Source organism: Canis lupus, chromosome 2 (assembly GCF_011100685.1).
Source record: "Canis lupus familiaris isolate Mischka breed German Shepherd chromosome 2, alternate assembly UU_Cfam_GSD_1.0, whole genome shotgun sequence".
In the NCBI taxonomy this organism is placed as follows: Eukaryota; Metazoa; Chordata; class Mammalia; order Carnivora; family Canidae; genus Canis; species Canis lupus.
In genome coordinates this window covers 38,874,439-38,896,746 of record NC_049223.1, presented here as the reverse complement: position 1 = coordinate 38,896,746, position 22,308 = coordinate 38,874,439, and the positions used below count along the sequence as shown (strand labels likewise).

General features: G+C 36.8%; 2 long non-coding RNA genes across 4 annotated transcripts in view; one reads left to right on the top strand and one right to left on the bottom strand.

Annotated features, from left to right (window-relative positions):
• LOC119876071 overlaps positions 1-17,025 on the top strand; it is a 117,401-nt gene extending 100,376 nt beyond the window's left edge. The window contains exon 3 of the long non-coding RNA XR_005355495.1: positions 16,692-17,025. This is a non-coding gene — a long non-coding RNA (uncharacterized LOC119876071). The remainder of the gene's footprint in view (positions 1-16,691) is intronic.
• Positions 1-22,308, bottom strand: part of LOC111092072 — a 144,637-nt gene that overhangs the window by 66,583 nt on the left and 55,746 nt on the right. The gene's annotated exons all lie outside the window — the stretch shown is intronic.

Below are 22,308 nucleotides of genomic sequence, written 5' to 3'. Positions count from 1 at the left end.
TCCAGCAAGGTTATCATTCAGAATTGATGGAGGGATAAAGAATTTCCCAGAAAACAAGAAGTTAAAAGTAATTATTATCACTAAGTAAGATTTACAAAAACTGTTAAAGGGACTTCATTAGGTGAAAAAGTCTATACCTTATGTAAGAAATAATGAAAAGAAAAAAATTGCTGGTAAAACAAATATACAGTAAAAGTGGTAAATCAATTACTTAGAAACCTAATAAGATCAGAAGTGAAAGTTAAGGAACTCATAAATGGTAAGATGCAAAAATATGAAAACATGTATATAAAATAGGGGAGCATTAAAAATGTGTTCAAACTTAATTGACCATCAACTTATATAGACTTCTATATACATTGGATATAATATTTTACTCTTGTGATAACCACAAACCAAAAAACCTATAATAAATACACATAAAATAAAGAGAAAGGAAGCCAAGGATTATACTAATTAAAGTAAAATCAAAAGTAAATCAAAAGCGAAGAGGACAAGAGAATAAACAAAACAGCAATAAGTACATACTTATCAATAATTAATTTAAATGTAAGTGATCTAAATGCTCTAAATAAAAAAATGCAGGGTGATAGACCAGATTAAAAAAACCAAACAAACGAAAAACTAGAACTGTCTACAAGATACTTACAAGAGACTCACTTTAAAATAGAGATACATAAAATAAAGACACATAAAAACTTTCAGTGAAAGGATAGGAAAAGGCATTCCATACAAATGGAAGCTGCCCCCCCCCCCCAAAAAAAAAGCCAGACAGGGCAGCAATACCTTTATCAGATAAAATAGACTTGAAAACAAAGACTGTAACAAAAGAAAAAGAAAGGGATAATAATAGTTGGAACAATCCAACAGGAGGATATAATAATTATAAATATCTGTGTATCCAAATACAGGAGCAAATAAATATGTCAAGCAAATATTAACATACATAAAGGGAGAAATTGCTAGTAATATATTAAGGGTAGGGTGCTACACAATCTCATTTATATCAATGGATAGATCACCCAGACAGAAAATAAGGAAATAGCAACTTTGAATGACACATTAAATAGACTTAATAGATATATACAGAGCATTCTATCAAAAGCAGATGAACACACATTCTTTTTAGTATATATGGAATATTTTCCAGGATAGATCACATAACAGGACACAAAACAACTGTCAATAAATTTAAGATTTAAATTATATAAAATATCTTTTCCAACCATAATGTTATAAAACTAGAAATCAATAAAAAAAACTGGGAAAAACACAAGCACATGGAAGCTAAACAACATACCTCTAACCAACCAAAGGGTCAATGATGAAATTAAGCAGGAAATGAAAAAATACATGGAAACATGAAAATGGAAAAAAAATCACAACAAAATCTTTGGAGTATGACAGAAACAGTTCTAAGAGGGAATTTTATAGTGATATAGGACTACTTCAAGAAACAAGAAAAATCTCCAATAAGCAATCTAACCTATGCCTAAAGGGATGAGAAAAAGAACAAACTAAGCCCAAAGTTATTAGAAGAAAGTAATAAAGATCAGAGTAAAAATAAATGAAATAATAAAAACCCATAGAACAAATCAATGAAACTACAAGCTGGTTCTTTGCAGAGATAAACAAAATTGATAAAATCTCTATCAGTACTCATCAGAAACAAAAGAGAGGCCTCAAGTAAGTAAAATCTGAGATAAAAGAGGGCAAGTTACAACCAACACCACAGAAATATACAAAGATTATGAGACTACTACAAAACAATCATATGCCAACAAATTTGACAACCTAGAAGAAACGGATAAATTCCCAGAAATACACAGTCTTCCAAGACTCAATTAGGAAGAAATAGAAAATCTGGACAGGTCAATTACCAGTAAGAAAATAGAATCAGTAATCAAAAGCCTCCCAACAAACAAAAGTCTAGGACCAGGAGGCCTCATAGCTGAATTCTACCAAACATTTAAAGAATAAATTATACATATCTTTCCCAAACAGTACCAGAAAAATAAAAGAAGAAGAAATGATTTCAAATTGATTCTATTAGGACATCATTCTACTGATACTCAGAACTGAGAAAGACCCTAAGGAAAAAAAAAAATTAGTGGCCAATATTCCTGATGAACATGGATTCAAAATTTCTCAACAAAATATTAGCAAATCGATTCAACAATGTGTTAAAAGATCATTCACCGTGACCCAGAGGGATTTATTCTAGGGATGCAAGGATGGTTCAATACCTGCAGTGCAGCACTGTGATACACCACATTCACAAAATAAATAATAAAAATCTTATGATAATCTCAATATGCAGAAAAAGCACTTGACTAATTCAACATCCATTTACAATTAAAAAATGTTCAGCAAAATGGGTTCAGAGGGAATGTCCTTAACACAATAAATTCCATAGATGAAAAACCCACAGCTAATTTCATACTCAATGTGGAGAAACTGAGAGTTTTTTCAGGAACAAGACAAGAATGTCCACCTTTATTCAATAGAGTACTGGAAGTTCATATTTTAACTCTTATATGCAGCAATAAAAAACTATTTTTGCTTTAAAAAAAAACCCATAATAATTCTGGTTATTTTCTTAGGAAAGATTTCTAAAACAAGATTACCAAGCTAAACCTGGTTCTTAGTACCAGGTGACAACATACTTGAGACAGGAAAATTGAGAATACATTCCCAGGATGCTGTAATTCACACCTCCATCTATGTTTTGTTTTGTTTTTTAAAGATTTTATTTATTTATTCATGAGAGACACAGAGAGAAAGAGAGGCAGAGACACAGGCAGAGGAAGAAGCAGGCTTCATGCAGGGAGCCTGATGTGGGACTCGATCCCAGGTCTCCAGATCAGGCCCTGGGCTGAAGGTGGCACTAATCCACTGAGCCACCTGGGCTGCCTTCCATCTGTGTTTTGAAAGAGGAAAGAAAGGCAGTTGTCTTCTCAGTTTATAAGGATAAAAAGTATGAAAGTTGTGTTTGTTTCTTATGACATTGTTTTATTAGTAAAACCAATTCTCTGCCTGTAGGAGTTCCTTGGGAAGGCTACAGAATAAGAGTAGGAGTCAGCTACTTTGTCTCATTCACATAATGAACGAACAACTTAATTCTGACATTTGAAAGGGTCTTTGATGTCATAATTAAAATGAAAAAAAAAAAAAAACTCCAAAAATATCTGCCTGTGTTTAACATTGGAAGGAATAGTTTTGGTATTATTTTACTTGGATTTACAGCTTCCTTGCAGAACACCATTCATACTGCATGTTGCCTTTGTCAGGATGCTCCAACTTAATACCCAGTCCATCTAAAACTTCACCAAGGAAAGCTGCAACATGATTAAAACATTCTGGTTGGGACCAGCAGACACTTGACCAGGTCGGCAACAGGCCATGCTCCGTCTATTGTCATCCAGGTGCTAATAGAGTACAGTGCACGTAGTTTTAGACTGTACTCCTGTAATCATTTTCTGAATTGGGAATATATAAATTTCTGCTACTGGGGATTCATGTGTAGTAGGAAAATACCAAGGTCTTTGTTCTCATCTCCTTGAGATCTTCCTTTCCCTTTGAATTTAGCAAATTCACATTGGGTTATCGAAGTTTTCTTTAACTTTCAACTGTGGTTTTATTAAAAACTCTCAAATGGAATTGGACATTGAGTGAATAAACTGAATATCTGTGTGTAGATTAAAGTAAGATCCTACTACTTTTATGCACCTTGACCAAAATATTCTTATACATAAAAATAACTCCTTCCCAGAGTATTCTTATTACAATTACTTCCTAGCTTTCTTCTTACTGCCTAAGTGTTTTTTACATATGTATTGAATAACTCTTCACTCCCTCCCTCATTTCCTCATTCATTTAGTTTGTCTTAATGATCTTAATACATCTTGGTCTAAGCATTGTATTAGGTCTTGGGAAAGACCCCAAGTCTCTGCTCCCGTAAAGCCAACATTCAGTGGAGGATAAGAAAAATAATGAATGTAATAAGCCAAATAATTACAATTTGTGTAAGTTCTATTAAATAAGCAACAATGTGACTTATGTGATCACTGAAGAAGGGAGGAAAGTGTTCTGCAATTTAAGTGTGGTGATTAGAAACACTTCTTTGAGGAAGTAAAGTATATGCTGAGGCATAACATGTGAGAAGTTAGATAGGAGAAATGTAAGGAAAAAAAGTACCCTCGGCTGAAATCAAAGCCTGTGCAGACCTTGCCCTGAAAAAGCAGCTGGCATTTTTGTACAACCAAAAGAGGGTCAGACCTTGACATTATCTCTACATGAGTTTCTGTCCCAAAAGCTGGTAGTCACCTTGAGGGTAAAGATTGCACCCTGTACACACTATCTTTCCTTTAGCAGTTAGGGCCTCTGTTACTTTTGTTGAATGCTTGAAGAATTAAAGGAATGGTTGTATGATTCTTCTATGTAAATTTACATGTGTGACAGGATTGTTACGGAACACTGATTGACTCTTTCCTCTTAGCACTGGCATCTCCAAGGGACTTCAGTGGGCCATGTGAAATAATTATTTATCTGTATTAAGAAAATTATTTCCTCTACTATCTCTAGAATATTCTAATGTGTTTTAGCCTCCATGACTTGGTGACAAAGTTCCATTCCTTCTAGGAATGCCCAGACACTGACACTCCTCTGTTTCTAAAACTTCAGCTATGCACATCCAATTGTCATAATTTTACCTATCTAAAGTTCACCTACATTGCTGTTATATGCGTGATTATTTGACTCACTTTAAAAAACTTAAATGGTGGGACATCGGGGTGGCTCAGCGATTGGATGTCTTCCTTTGGCTCAAGGCATGATCCTGGAGGCCCCAAGATCGAGTCCCTCCAGGGAGCCTGCTTCTCCCTCTGCCTGTGTCTCTGCCTCTCTGTCTGTGTCTCTCATGTTAAATAAAATAAAATCTTAAAAAAAACTTAAATGGTAAATACCACAGCCATATACTAAACACTAATATCTGTAAGATTACATTATTTTGTATACCATCCACTGTATTTTTCCAATTACATTAAAATAAATGCATACATATTAATTTTTAAATAAAGTAATATATGATTTACTTAAAATTATATCTTCTACCACCTCAGTTTACCTGTGGCACACAGTATCCTCTTCCAATCCACAATGATTTAAATTCAGGGCTTTCCTTCTAATTCCAGCCCCATTTTATGTGGGAAGGCCTCCTTCAACACTCCTCATCCTAGTGACATGATGCTTTTCAGAGTGTTGCATATTGTGTTCTTGCAATTTGTGTTAGGCTGGGCCAGGGAGAAGAAAAGAAAGGGATCGGGCAGAGCAGCAGGCAGGAGTCTTGCTGCATAGGAATCAGTAATAAGTTCACTGATTGTGGCTGCATTGTGTTGCCCTCAATGCTCAAACAGATCAGAAGAAATCCTTAAAACTGATACCTTGTAAAAGTTAACTCTTTACCATATTTGAGTCATACACCTCTTTTAAGAAACTAAGAAACTCTTGAAAGCTGAGATTTCTCTCCCAGAATGAATGCATATGGGGCATAAATGTAGGCAAAAATTTTCAGAGAGGGTGGGTAAGGGATCTTTTGAATCCCATCCATGACACTCTATATTGAGGTGTCATGAACCACCATGTTAAAGAATAAACAAACAAAAACCAAAACAAAACAAACATGCAAAAACCATCCCCGTTTAATAATCAGCATTTATTGAGAGCATACTATGTTCCAGGCCCTATACTCAACAATTTGCCTGCATTATGATGTTAGGTCTTTTAATTATTCTTACAATCCCCTACAGTACATGCTATTGGTAACCCTGTTTTATAAAGGAAAGAAGAGAGAGAGAGAGAGAGAGAGAGAGAGAGATTCAGGAGGTCAGGCTGTTAGGAAGTTGTCAAGGCTGATTTTGGACTCTGGCAGCCTGAATCACTCTCTTATCCATACTCTTACTGTTTTGTTTTTTGTCCCTGAATCATTTCTCCTTAATCATGGTGAAAGGAGAATAGTTCATTCATTTGGTGGAGTGTGCTACCAGAAACTTGGATGATTGACAACAGTACCAGATGTTAATGCTATGGATTCTTCCTCCAACAATGGAAACCATCCATTCAGAGATACACAAGGAATAAAGACGGATTTGAAAAAGTCCAGGTGGTAATTAACAGTCTCCCTACTACCTTTTACCCAGAGACTTGTTCAGTTTGTCTTGTAAGATGAAATTTAAAAATTTTTGCCTTCATTCTAGTTGCAACATATTCTAATTTTAAGAGATCACAGGTTAATTAAATTCATTTAAGAACAACTTTTGGGTACTACCTTAATTAACCTTCCAAGTTTCCTTGTTATTCTGCTCCTATTCAGGGCTGTCAGTCTGCCAGGGTGAGGGTTAGAACCCCTCACCTTCTCAGGTAGGAGAGGAGGTTGGGAAATAGCATTTGCTCCTTGGTTTGATTAGTGGAGCTCATTAGCTGTCAGATATAAGGCATGAGCAGTCCATCAGAAGAGAAAAGCAACACCAGTGACATTTATTACATGGCCAGCATTCAGTCTGCTTAGAAACCAATTTCCATTCTTATAGATCCTGTCCCTAAAATGAGACTTCTCTAGATTCATAAGCAAGCTTGATCAAAATGGCAAAGAAAGAAAAGAAAAAGAAAAGAAGAAAGGTCTTAAGATGACCAAAGCACAAGACTAGCCCCAAACATTCAGGGCAGAAACAAAAGAGCAAAGTTGTCATCTGCTTCTCTTTTTACTAAATGAGCCTGGGTGTTATTTACACAGTTGCAGGAGAGTTGCTGTTCCTGGGTTTTTCTGAAATTTTAAATGTGAATGGGCATTGGAGCTATTTGGCTGATGTTCCCAACACACTGGAAATACTTATCTGTCTGTTTTCCCTGCTTGTCCTGAAATGCTTCCAGACAACCAACTTGAGTGAGGGCTTGGACTGACCACACCACAGGCACATTTTTCACATGAACAACCTCAGTGCAGTGGCCAGCAATCCAGTGAAAGCATTTCTGCTTTTTAATAATGTGGCAAAGCAACAATATGGATGGAGCTAGAGAGTATTATGCTAAGCAAAATAACTCATAGAAAGATAAATACTATTGGATTTCACTCATATGTGAAACTTAAGAAGCAAAACAAACACCCAAAGGCAGAGAGAGAGAGAGAGAGAGAGAGAGAGAAACCAAGAGAAAGACTCCACCACAGAGAACAAATTGATGGTTGCCAAAGGGGAGTGGGAGGAGGAGTTAAATTGGTGATGCAGAGTAATGAGTGTGCTTGTAGTGATGGGCACCAGCGATATATGTTAAATCATTATATTTGAATATACCTGAAACTAATATTACACTATATTAACTGACTGGAATTTAAATAAGAACTTTAAAAAGAAAGGAGTTTTATTTTTTAAAAACTTATAAATCAACAAATCATTCTCCTCCTAAATGATCTATGATTTAGACAAATAAATGGACACTGAATGAAATCAAATTACTTATGTAATGATCTATAGTAGTGGAAACTTTTAGAATCCAGGCTTTGGTTCTCATTGGTCACCAAACCAGCTGACTCTCCCACTTTCCTTACCTACAATATTAGTGTATTGGTTGGTATTTATAATCTCTTCTGGCTTTGAAATTATATGCCTTTATGATTAAGAGTAGTTTTGTATTAGTCTTTGTTCTATTATTTTTTAAAGATTTTATTTATGAGAGAGAGAGACAGAGAGACAGAGAGACAGAGAGAGAGAGAGGGGGGCAGAGACACGGGCAGAGGGAGAAGCAGGCTCCATGAAGGGAGCCCAACATGGGACTCGATCCCCAGTCTCCAGGATCAGGCCCTGGGCTGAAGGCGGCGCTAAACTGCTGAGCCACCCAGGCTGCCCTTGTTCTATTATTTTATAATCTTACAAGTTAGGCATTATTATTGCCCCTATTTATAGAGGATGAGGTATATAAATGCGAAGTGACTTGCCCAAGGACACACTGTGAGCAAATGCAAAGGGCAGAAGGTGAACCACAGCAGCAGATGCCAGATCCTGCTGCTTAGCTATTAGGCTGTTTCCAAGATCCTGTCTAGCTCTAAGAGTCTGTGTCTCAAAGCTGAAATACTTTGAGTAAATGGAATGCAATTTTTCTAACTACTTTAACCACTGGCTAGCTTGGGGGGATTTTAATAAAGACTAACAACTCATTCCCCTGTCTTCTCCAACCACTTCTGTTCACAGTGGAAAGTGGCAGTGAAATAAAGTCAGAGGACCACATATCTCCCAGGGTCCACTTGATTTCTTCTATTTCCCTAAAGAGTAGAAATGAACCAGGAAATAGAAGAATTGCTTGTAAAACTCAAAGTGAATTTCAAGAAACTATCTTCAACTTGAAGAAAAGATGGGTCAAGGGGTAAAATTTCCTGAAAACGGGCCTCAGAGCAAAAGTTTTTCAAAGTTTGGAAAGCATTAGAATCACCCAAGTTGCTGTTGAAAATGTCTATTCATAGGTGCCTTTGTGGACATTCTGATCCAATATATGGGACTCAGGCATGTGAATTTTTTAAATTTAGATTCAAATTAATTACCATGTACTGTACTATTGGTTTCAGAGGTAGAATTATTGATTCACCAGTTGCATACAATAGCCAGTGCTCATTATGTCAGGTGCCCTCCTTAATGCCTATCATTAAGTTACCCCATTTCCCCTCACACCTTCCCTTCTGCAACTCTCAGTTTGTTTCCTAGAGTTAAGTCTCATGATTTGTAGAATTTAAGAAACAAAACAGATGAACATGGGGAAGGAAGGAAAAATAAAGTAAGACAAAAACAGAAGGGGAGGCAAATCATAAGAGACGTGTGAATTTTTATCAGGTTCTGTAAGTCATTCTGATGCAATTAAATAATGTTAAAGGAAAACTGTTCTAGTGATGCTCTGGAGTTGATTGGAGTTGCTAAAATGAAATACCACCTACCAGGTCACATATAAATGACAGAAATATACTTTTCACAGTTCTGGAGACTAAAGTCTAAGCTCAGGATGCCGGCATGTTCAGAGGGCTCTCCTCTGGGTCCAGATTTTCTGTCTTCAGATGCCAGAGCCAGCAATTTCTCTGCAGTCTCCTTTATGAGGCACTGATTCTACTGATGAGGATTCCAACCTCCTGACTTAAGCACTTCCCAAAGGCCACCTCCTAATACCATCACCTTTTGGAGTTAGGATTTCGACATGTGAATTTTGTGGGAATGCAAATGTTTAAACAACTGTAGGTACTATAGCCTGTTCTCAAAACATTCTCATGCTTTGAGGTCTTCCCATAGATTTGTGCTTCCTTAAGTCCAAATTCAAAGTTGACGTATTTATCTTCTTTTTTGGCATCTCTACCTCCCTGTTTCCTAGATCTCTTGTATTTAGCCCCACATAGAACTTTTAATATTTTACCCACTGAACACTGTTCACCTCCACATCTTCCTCATCAGTAACCACCTGATCATTCAAATAAACATTGGTGACTCATCCTTGACTCCTCTTGTCCTTCCCAAATGTTCACTTTCCTACTCTTCATCCCTTCCTCCAACTTCTAATCAATTAGGAAAACCCTTCATTCTACCTCCAAAATAGATCATTTGTTTACTTTTCTCCATTATCCACATCCCCACTCAGGCCAACACTGTCTCATTTGGATTTCTGAAGTCACCTTCTCATTCATTTTCCAGTTTGATCCCTCTAACTGACCTTCCACATAGCAGCTGGCAATGTTTCAAATATATTAATCAGACCATAACATTTCCCCACTTGAAACACTCTAATGGACTCTCATTGCTAACAGAATAAAACCCACGCTCCTGACAGGCCATGGATGCATGGTGGCTAGTCAGCGCCTAGCTCCAGACATAGCAGTTTCTGTTAGTTTGTGAGTTGAGCTTTTCCCCCTGCTCAGGGCTGCTCATGATGTCATCTGCCTGCTGGTTTCTCCTCTGAATCATTTCTTCTGTTTCTTTAGATCTCATTTGAACTGTCACCATCTCAGGGAGGTGGTCCCTAATTTCTCTGGACACTTCTTACCTCATAATCTCTTCCACAAGGTGTTTATATTTCCCTCCAAGCATTTATTATTATCTAAAATTATTTGTTTATTGCCTGCTTCCTCTAATATAATGTTACTTCCATGAAGTCAGCCACCTCACCTGTCTTGCTCTCCTTTGTACCCTGGTACCTAGCACCATGTCTGGCACTAAGCAAAGAACGTATAATATTTGTTGCATTTAAATCCAATGGTAATAAGTCATTTAAATATTTCCTTGCAAAATATACAAAAGTGGGATAATGTGGATAAAGTTAAAATTATTTTGGAAGGTATAATTCTGGAAAAACGAAAGGATAGATTTCTGTGTGGTGTTTCTCCTTTGTCCCTTAAATTTCATACAAAGCAGAATCTTTTAAACTAAACTAGGAAAACTCATCTACACTGATCCCATCTAGGCTGATTATATCCAATCAGAGGGAATTTCCTGAAATAACTCATGGCGCTCTCTTCTCCACACAAAAGGCAGCTGTTTTCTGGGTTCATGGCCTACCTCACTGTGCTCATGGTGGCCTTCCCAGCACGGATATGGAGGGTCCATTGAATATAATTAAAGGTACTTGGCTCTAGGCAATTACAAAAACAAATGATGATGAACTGCTTCATGTGCTTCTCTGCTGTGAAAGTCCTCATCTGCTGTTAACTCACAAAGCATCCTGTGGTTGTGATGAGGTTGCACTTTGAACGGTCAGAAAATGAAACACGGGTGGATTCCTCCAAAGGCTGCATGAGGATAATTCTCTTTGCTTAAATGTTAGACACAAATTAAGTTAAAATGCTTTCAAACAATAAAATGATACTTCTTTTTTCTAGAGCTCACATTTAAGAATTAGCTCACATATAAATCTCTCTGAAAGCTGCCACTTTGCATTTTCAGACACTTAAGCCAAAAGAATCAAGTTAAAAAAAAAGGCAGTAATTAAGAATATTCTTTATGTCCACAACTATTTTTGGTTGTTGTTTTCTTACCCCCAATGCATTTTTCCTTCATCTGGTACAACATCTTGATTTTGCTTTGGCAAGGAATTCCTCCCTAACTCTTAGTCCAAGTGATTTAGCTGGGATGAATCCACCCTAAATATAAAAATGGAAACAATTCACAAGCCAATGAGATCATCTCTCCCTGGAACTTTAATCTTAAGTAGAACAACTCAAAGACTGAAAACAGTAGTATGTGATGATGGGTCCAGAAGAGACTTTTTATTGGTTTCTGTTACTGAAGTTTCTAGAGCTTCTGGTTACTTATGCTTTCAGACTGTAGTTCTTAAGCTTTTCTCTTAATTCTATGAGCTGCTCCATGTTATTAAAATTGTTCTGGTAACTACTGACACATAACATGCCACCCGAGTTTACTGGCATAACAGGACAGGGTTTTGTTAAACACCTAGTTCTCTAAGTCATGAGTTAGGGTAAGGCACAGAGGAGATGGCTGGACTCTGCTCCATCATGACTGGGCCCTTAGCTTGTGTGACCTCAATGACTAAAGATGACTGGATGGTTTGCAGTTTCATATGTCAGTCTGGCTATCAGATGGAGTCCTCATTCATTTTCTATATCACATCTCTTGGAATATATAAAATGGTTTCTTCACTCACATGTCTGGTACCTTAAAAGGACTGGTTAGAATAACTGGAGCTGGCTGAGTATCTTTTTCTCTCCAAGTGATCTCTGGCTGAGATGGCTAGCTGTGCTTTCTCACAGCATGTCAGTTCATGGAATAGTCAAATTACGTACAAGGTGGTTGGCTTTCCTCACAGCAGATGCATTATGAATCTAAGGTGGAAGCTACAAAGTTTCATTTAACCTTACTCCAAAAATAAATTAGCATTGGTTCTGTTGAATTAAGTTAGTTAACTCAAAATGGACTAAAAAGTGTGAGACCTGAAACCATAAAACTCCTAAAAGAAAACATATACAGTAATCTCTTGGAAAATGACCTTAGCAACTCTTTTTTTCTTAATCTGTCTTCCTCATGCAAGAAAACAAGCAACAATAAACTATTGGGACTACATCAAACTAAAAATCTTCTGCACAGAAAATGAAATGATTAATAAACAAAAAGACAACCTACTGAATGGTAAAAGATACTTGCTAATGATGTATCTTATAAGGACTAAAAACCCAAGATATATAAAGAACTCAAAAAACTCAACACCAAGACCCAAATAATCTAGTGAAAATATGGGACAAATACTTGAATAGACATTTTTCCAAAGAAGCTACACAGATAGCTAAGAAACACATAGAAAGAAGCTCAACATCACTAGTCATCAAGGAAACGCAAATCAAAACCACAATGAAGTGTAACACCTGTCAGAATGGCTAGAATCAAAAAAGACAGAAAATAACAAGTTTTGGCAAAGATATGGAGAAAAGGGTACCCTGTGTGCTGTTGATGTAAATGTAAATTGGTTCAGCCACTGTGGAAAACACTATGGATATTACCTCAAAAATTAAAATTAGAAATGTCATATAATCCAGTAATTCCACTACTTTTTACCCAAAGAAAACAGAAACACTAATATGAAAATATATATGCACCCCCTTGTTTATTGCAGTATTATTTATAATAGCCAAAATATAAAAGCAACCCAAGTGTCCATCAAGAGATAAATAAAGACAATATGGTATGTGCACTCAAGGGAATATTATTTAGCCATAAAAAGAATGAGATCTTGCCATATGCAATAACATGGGTGGACCTAGAGGGTGTTATGCTGAGTAAAATAACTCAAAGAAAGACACAGACCATATGATTTTCCTTATATGTAGAATCTAAGAAACCAAACGAACAAACTAACAAATATACTCTTAGAGAACAAACTGGTGCTTGCCACATGGATGTGGTGGAGGATGGATAAAATAGGTAAAGGAAATTGAAAGTACAAACTACTAGCTATAAAATAAATAAGTCTTGGATATGAAAAGTACAGCATAGGAAAAATAGTAAAAATATTGTAGTAATTTTGTACAGTAATAGATGGTAGCTATATTTACCACGGTAAGCTTTATGCGATGTATAGAATTGCTGGATCACTAAGTTGTACACCTGAAACTAATATAACATTGTATGTGAACTACAATTAAAAGAAAGCAGAAAAAAAAGCAACTGATTTCTTTTAAAATAAAAACTCATTTTCCGAAAACCTCATTTTACTCATTTTCTCCCTGAACAGTGAAAACTTTCTCGCAGATCATAACTAGTCCATTCAAAGTCTTATGAGAACTACTGCCCTCCAGAAGTGAAAGGCCAAAATGTGAAATCCACACAGGTTACCATAGATACTCCAACTGAAGTGCCAGAAGGGGAGTGGTCTGACAAGCCATCATGGAGAAGGCAGGGAAGCAGAAAACAGGGAGAAACCCAGTAGAGGAGAGTGGAATAAAGAAGTTTTAAGAAAGAAATTAGGATGAACATTTGTGGATGGTTTGCTAATAGTAGGAGCTTTTGATGTGGCATTTAATTTAATTTTTATGGGAGTACTGTGATATGAGAATATATGCCTCATTTAAAGATGAAGATGGGGGATCCCTGGGTGGCTCAGCAGTTTAGGGCCTGCCTTTGGCCCAGAGCATGATCCTGGAGACCCGGGATCGAGTCCCACGTCGGGCTCCCTGCATGGAGCCTGCTTCTCCCTCTGCCTGTGTCTCTGCCTCTCTCTCTCCCTCTGTGTCTCTTGTGAATAAATAAATAAAATCTTATAAAAAAAATAAAAATAAAGATGAAGATGTTCAGAAAGTTCAAGTAACTGGGTCAAATTCTCCGCGCTGGTAAATAACTGAATCAGGCCTTAGATCATGTCTAATGTGTAGCCAAGTATTATTCTAGTATACTGTAGGGCCTTGGAAGTGTGTTAAGCATTCAAATATTAATTGTCTAATGTACATCAACTGAGCATCACTGTGTTCTAGAAACAGAGGCTATAATGTTGAGAGAGACAGATATGTTTATCTCTAGGCAATTTACAGTCTGGCATGGCAGAGAGAAAGTAGAGCACTTATAGACATTGTGATCAGTTCCAGTGGAGCCCATGAGGTCAGAATACAGGATTTTCTGGAGCTCATGAGGGACTAATTTCATTCCAGGAGCATCAATAAAGTCTTCCCCAAGGAAAAAATATATGTCAAAAGAGGTTAGCCAGGTAACGAAGGAATATGTATGATGGAGATGCGTGGAGGCTTTCTCTGGAGACATGGGGCATTCTGGAAGTAAGAGGCAATGGGGTACCTGTGAGGAACTGTGTACAAATCCAGTATAGATCGTGTTTAGTGTTTATGAGAGCCTGGGCTGGTTGTATAGCAGGAAATGGAGAGTTGTCAGGAGCAGCTCATGAGGAACTCATTAGAGATCCATCGGTTTTCAATTGTAATCAGTGTGAAAAGTGAGGAGTATGCTCGTTTGTACTCTTGCAGGAATGACTTCTTTTCACAGCCCACAAAGAAATAATGGATGCCAAAGATAATATTTCTTAGCTTTTGTGACCTTGCTCTGTATTTCCTACACATGCTTAAAGGAAAACTTGAGTCACCAGAGTCATTAATAAGCTTATAATGTTAAGTATACTTGAAAGATTCTGAGAAGATCTGGTCATCCTTATTTCTCTCTCAGAAAGATTTTTGGAAAAAACATTTTAATGTTTGCATGACCTTTAATCAGATATATTGCACATTTTTAGATTTCAATAAATTACTGCCTTCCTATAAGTATGGGGTGGACTTAGCAGTATCATTAAGAAATGCATAAATATCATCTTTTTTCCCCCTTCATGAAGGTTTTATTCCTGCCAGCAAAGATTTTTTTTTCATTTGTGCCTATGGAAATTAAGCAGGATTTTATTAGCAATAAAAGTTTTCCAAGTTATCTTCCTTCTGGGTCTAATGTATTTCCTAGAGGCCTTCTTAGGCTGTAAAAGGACTGGGTTCTTCAAAATCTCTAGTTCTTAATCATTACTAGCTCATTAATATCACCTCTCTCAACCTCTCCTTGTCTCTTCCTCAGAAGAGCTGTGACAATGATCTAAAAATCAGGACATATTTCTGAATAAGTTTCCACATAAAGAAAACTAAACATCCTTTACAAGATGTCATATCCAACTTTAAAATACAAGAATTGCTTTCCTGTGTTAGCAAGGACTCTTTCTGGTTTGAAGTGACAGAAATCAACTCAACTTGGCTTGAGCAAAAAAGAACATGTATTGGTTCCTACAATAGTAGAGTCCAGGATGCCCCAGATTCAGGTCTGGCTAGGTTAAGGGACTCAACTCATGTCCATTGGAACTTCTCTTCCATCTCTTGGGTCTTTGCTCTGTGTGAGATTCAATTTTAGTAGGTTTGTACCATTTTATGGCCCAAAGATGCCATGTTATGTCTGACCAGGCAAAGAGCTTAGGAACATAGTAGTGGTTTCTTGGAACATTCAGGTTGTGTTACCAAAATAAAAAAAGATGGGTGGCAGGCAAGAAAATGACAGATTGTCCTACACAATTACTTTTCTTAGTACTTTAGGATGTATAATGCCTAAAATACAGCAAAACCATCATCTTATTTTACAGAGATGGTAAGGCCCCAAAATTCAGTCACTGTATTTTTGGGGTCTCAGGATTATAAATTCTGTGATATATAAACTTTGAAACTCATGGGAAGAGTTCTACGGTTTTCACAGGAGAATTTTCTCTAAATATTATGTGAGATTATTACATTAAAAAATTTACTTTGTCTTCTTTTCTTTAGCCACATCGTTAACATTTTCATAAGGATAATATAGTTCCGATTTGAGCAAGACAGAGTCTGCTAAATCCTAACTTTTCAGCTCAAACCTCATTTTCTTAGCAGTATTTTCTGTGCCTAAAAGGAATCCATTATCCTTTGCTTCATTAAATGCGTCCACATGTAATGCCAGAGCATTTTCTGGTAGGTGCATCTAAAACTCTGCAGGACATCCATCAAGATCCGGGCCTTTGCCTGTAGAGGGATCTGTAATAGTTCATTTTACCTCTCAAGAAGCAACAGGAACATTTTTTGCCACCAACACTAATTGAAAGAGACTGAATACTTCTAATGAAATGTTGGTATTTCTGCAGATTAAGCAGTATGAAGGGCAAGTTGTGTTCTTTTTATTAAAAACAATATAACACATTCATTATATCCTTTTACTTTATAGAATTCCTATCTTGACCCTATGAAATGACAAAACTGGTGAGTTGAGTTCTTCACTTACAGGAAGCGAATGGCTTTTCCCTTTCTTTCCCCAAATTTGGGTGATTCTGCACCATTTTCCTTGGCCCATTTTGCACATTAACATTTGCCTCAGTACCTACTTATCTGCAGCAAGCCCTTGAATGCTTGCCTCACTTTTTCCTTAATCAAATTTGCTTTTGAAGATGTGATTTCAGTTTCTGGACTGAATGCCTTTGGTCCTGTTCTTTTTAGGTAAAATGAAAATAGCTAATTAGTAGCTCCCTTCTTCATGATCTTAAGGTTTTCCATATGGGTTATGGAGAGGATTCAGAATTATTATTATTTTTGAGGTAATTATCCAAATTGATTAGAGAACACTTTAAAAATTTTAAAAGAATCTTTTTTTTTTTTTTTTCCAATGAGTGTTTAGATGCCATCTGGAGCTGTTGAGGTGAGTTGCGATTGAGGGCTAAGATGAGGTCATACGAATGGCCGCCAGCACAGACAAGCACATCATTAACAGCACCATGGACAGAGGAAATTACTACAGCAAGAGGGGAGAGTGAGACCATTCTCCACCCTGACCTTTTAGCACACAGCTTCTCAAGCAGAGTGAAGAAATGCCAATGCAAAGAAGAGACCTCTATAAAGTGCCACCAATTCTAAATGGATCTCTAGCTCCAGAGTTGGCTCCTCAGTGGTTAAACACTCATCAAACCTGACCATTAGGCACCATCTGCTGTGAGATTATTAGACCCAGCCATTGTAACTATGTAATATATTCTACAACATACTTTTTGTTTTTTATATCTCAAAACAATCATATGAGGTATTGCTATCTTTTGCATTTTATTTATGACGAATGGAGGAGTTTGAAAGTTATTAAGTACCTTGTTGAAGTTCACACAGCTGGTGAGTGACAGACATGAAGTATGAATCCAGACTCACTTCATGTCAAACCCTGTTCTTATCCTTCAGATCTTCTAATTCTAAGATGCCACTGGTAGACAGAACCATAAGGATGGCAGATTAAAAGCTTGATATTCATGTCTTTTTTTTTTTTTGGTCTACCTATTTGCCCTTTATTGGGAACAGTGCTAGCTTTCTGAGGGAGCATCAGATGAGTAAGCACATAATAATAAAAATACAAAGGATAATATTTATAGTACAACTTCCCATATAATGTATCATCATGTGATCCTACCACCTATTCTCTAAGGAAGGAAGAAGTTTTATTAAGAGGTTAAGGAAGGACTGCCCTTGGCCTAATACTAATACTAATACCAACCTATCCAGTGTACACAAGATGGAAATGAGACATGCCATCAAGTATGGATGGGACAGAGTCAGACATCAATGGTGCCATGGTAGTAATTATAGCTGTAGTGAAATAATCACAAGAATAATATTTATCTGATATTTAGAACTCTGGACCAAGCTGGATCTCAGCACTTCACTTACTTTGTTATTTTTAACTCAACCATGTTAAGGTATAATCATTTATGATGAGCTGTATCTATTAACAGTATACAATTTGATGAATTATGACAGATATATACACCTGTGAAACCACTATCTCAATCCAGAGTATTTCCATCATCCCCAGGATCCTTATGCCCCTTTGCAGTCTATTCTATCCTCTATCTTTGTCCCAAGGCAACCACTAGTCTGCTTTTTTTTGTCACTACAGATTAATTTCAATTTTTAAAAAGAATTTTATATAAATGGATGAATATATGGTGTGTTCTTTTGTATTTAGTTCTTCCATTCAGAATAATAGTTTGTGTTCACTCATTTTAATGTGTGTATAAGTATTCCTCTATACAGATTAGAAGTATTCCATTGCAATGGTATACCATATTTGTCTACCCATTATTTATCAACTATTGGACATTTAAGTTATTTCCAGTATTTGGCTATTTTGAAAAAAGCTTCAAACAGTATTCAAATTTATGTCCTGTGTATTTTGATTTTGTTAGGGGTAAATGCCTGCAGTAGAATGACTGAGACCTATAGTTGGTTTATATTTAACTTCTTAAAAATTACCAATTTTTTTCAAAGTAGTTGTATAATTTTATATTTTCATAAGCAGTACATGAGAATTTCAGTTGCACCACATCCTCATCAACACTTTTTATTTTCTTTTCGATTGTAGACATTCTAAGGGTTCAAAATGGCATCTCATTATGGCTTTAATATGCATTTCCTTCATAACTACTGATGCTAAGCATCTTTTCAGATATTGTTCACTATATTTATAATCTTTTGTGAAGCATGTGGTCAAATATTGTGCAAATTTTTATTAACAAGTTGTAAAAATACTTTAAATATTTGAATACAATTCTGTCACCAGATAAATGTATTTCAAATATTTTTATCATTCTATATCTTGCCTTTCCGTTTTCTTAATCATGTTTTTCAAAGAGAAAAATTTTTAATTTTGATTAAACTTAATTTACCCATTTCTCCTTTTACTCTTTATATCATTTAATTCATTTTAGCATATTTAACTCTCTCATCAGCTTTATATGATATTGTAGCCCACATTTCTCAGGCTATCAGATTAGATCTCCCAGAGATTTGAGTTACCCCAAACTGCCCATTTGTAAGAATGCTAATTCAAACCACTGACTGGATGTGCAGCCAGAGGAATGAAGTCAGGGGTTATTAGCAGGCGAAAAGAACCAGGTGTGAGAAAAGTCTGTGTGGGCAAATGTTAAAAGCAGAAACTAGGGCAACATTTTGGATTCTGTCACAGAGACGATGATTCATTTCCTGAGAGGAGTTTGATATGAGGATCCATCCATTCAGCCCCTTGTTTTGAGCAAGAGTTTTCCAGGCTGAGGATTGAGATAGCAATGGGTCTCCTTATTCTAGTCCAGTGCTCTGTCCACCCTGCTGGGACACAATCCCAGTGAAAAACAGATTATCATGGTTTTTCATAGAAAAATCTAGGAGTAGTTTAAGTAGTAAGACCAAGGTGTGTTTTTCTTCTTAGGGTACGAAAAGGACTCAAACATTTTAAAATATATATATGCAAAGTATTTTCCTGACTTCAAAAGAGTCAAGGATTGAACAGTCATAGCCCAGCTTCTAGAACACTCTCCTGAGAGGAAAATCCATGCAAAGTCTTTCCCTCTTCTCTTTCTATTATTCAGGCAGGCGCCATTAATCACAATCAATTACTTCTTCATAAGTGCATCATGCCATTTCTTTTGCCACATTTCTCTGGCCAACTCTACACTCACATCTGTTTTTTGGCAGATTCAAGTTCTATATTTTTCTCTTGCCCCTGGCTACCTTTGAATACCACAGCTCTGCGGCACTGCAGGTCCATCACCCAAAGGTGTGACAAAGAATATTGTACAACTACCACTGATAGCAACTTTAAATGGAAATTAGATTCCTTTCCTCACTATTTTTATGTTCCACTTTAATTTGGGCAAACTACAGTTGCAGACATCATGTTCACTGCAATCATCTATCTTTCAGAGAGCGCAACAGTAGTCCTGCTTGTTTAAGTACTTTTCATTTTTCACTCCAGTCCTCTCTCTCTCTCTTCCTTTTTTTAGTAGCATACCTCTGCCACAGGCAAAAGCATATTGTGTCTTCATGAATCTTGAGCTGCCCATTCAAGCAATAGGAAATGGGAGAGTCACCAGCTGATAAAATGTGTTGCAATGGTCTAGAGGCCTTTAACTCCTGAATTCTATTATCAGAGCAATATGCATCTTCAGGAGAAATGTCCTGGAGCCCAGACAGATCTCTAGAAGTCTGATCTTTAAGCCTTATAATACCTTTGAAAATGTAATAGTGAAAATGTAATGGGCTATATCTAAAGAAATACCAAAAAAGTAACCAGTAAACAACCAGTAAGCCCCCCTGAAATACACTGTTTGAATAAACCAGATGCTCAGATCCACCAAAATGGCAGACCTAATCCAATGTAAATATCTCAGGTTATCTGGATTTGGCAAAATATTTGGTGATTTACTGGGGGAACAAAGATCTTTTGGGTCAACCTAATTCTTAGAGAGCTTGCAGGTAAAAAGAATGGTTTGTAGGTTTACTGCTTATTCTGAGTTTGCCTCCACCAGGTATATCTTGCTTTTTTTCTCTCTTGCTTTGTCCCAGGAAAGCTAACTTCTGTGCACTGTATGGCAGGCTCTTTTGCCCTCTGGTCTGCGTGGTTTTGACCAACGAGAGACACTGACAGGAGATTAAAGAGTGAGAGGAAAGAAAGGGTAGAGTATTAATCTCCTGCCTGTCCTTTTGCTTTGTTCTGGTGCTGGAGGTAACTATGCTCTTCTGCAGCCCTTGCATCTAACAGCCAGCCACTTCTTCATGACTCCAGATCTTCTGGGTCTGATAACACCTTTCTTCACTCCTTGCCCCTGCAAGCTTAGGACTGATAATAGATTCCCACTGTTAGCAACTCTCTGGCCATCTTACATATCTAATTGTTTTCTCAATCCTGTCTATACTCACATAATTATCCAATCATGAAATAATTTCTAATTCAATGGGTTTTGGGGGGGGAGGGGGGCATCTGTTTCCTGAAATGATTCAGCTTTTCTGCTAGAAAAACTTTCTCTTTCTTGACAGATTGGTTTTATTTCAGTGTGATTACTTAGTAAAAGCTACACATGCTTACTGCTAACAATATCTTAAGTGCATTTTGAGCAAGTAAAAGTGCACACAAATTATATAATAGGCATAAATTGAGTAATCACAAATGGTTCCATTTATACCCAACCCCTTATCTCCTTGGCCTCTTCAGAAATCTGAGTTTGTAACCTGCTATGTTGCAACCCTGGCTTTGAAACTTCCCAGTAAAGACTCAGGTGAGGAATTTAACAAGGTGCTTGAAGCAGGTTTCATTTCCCTTTAGGAAGTTTTGTGCTGCAGGTGAGTTGCTAGTCAAAGAACCTCCTTCCTTGTTGCCTGACAGACACGATCCAACTTTTCTTCTCCCCAGGTCTCTCCCCAAGTCCTAGGCAATAAGACCATAAGATTGTTTCTAAAGGTTATTTAGTCTTGAAGGGCTGAATCTATACATTAAAACAAACCTTTTGATTTTTTCCCCTGGATTAGTGACACTTTAGCCCATTAAAATGGCAGGTAAAGAGACCTTAAACTGTAATGGGCTTTTGGAAAACTGACCCAAATTGCTGTTTTTACATTTTACCTTTTTTTTTGGTGAAATAAAGCTAACTGGTTTCTCTCTTCCATTTTCCAATTCTGCTGTTAACACATTTTTCCAATAAAGAAGATGCTTGCTTGCAGTAAATTAAATACTTGGAAACTATGCCAATTCCTTCAGGATGATTATTGCTACCTTGGCTAATTTCCCCCTCCTTCTTTTCAAGAATTTCCTGATTCAGTGGAATTTTTCTTCTGAGTATATTTTTATTTTGTGTGTTCTGGTAGACATACTCCCCCAAAATAAAGTACTATTTAGCTATAAATGGACATTTTGGAAATGTTAATACTTATAAATGCTTATACATAGGGTCTTCATGTTATTCCTCTGAAGCTGGATGGAAGAATGAATCTGCTAGGATCCCTGTCACATTCATAGTAATCAAAGAAATTACAACAAAACAGTAGCTACTTATGTTGAGCATTTAGCACATGCCAATATATATGTCGAAGAATTTACATGCTGTATTAGATTCTAGGCATACAAGAATCCTGAGATGGAGTTACTGTAATCATCCCAATGGTTACATAGGTGGAAGAGGGGGAACCAAGCAGGGCCCAAGCCCAGGTTATTTGGACTCTGCAGTCCTAGTGCCCCATAACCACAGCTCATTGTCTCTACATCTAAGATGTAACCAGGCCTAAACATGTGGCAACTAACTTGTTACAAGAATGCCTTTTCTTCCTCCCTCTACTTAGTTTATTCCCATAGGTTTCTGATGTGTCATGCTAGGATACCAGTTTCCTGAAGGGAATGTTTTAGAGACCATTACTCCTTTTTTTTTTTTTTGCCATGTTTGAAGGGTTTAGGGAAAGAAGGATGTGATCAATGATAATGGGGTTAT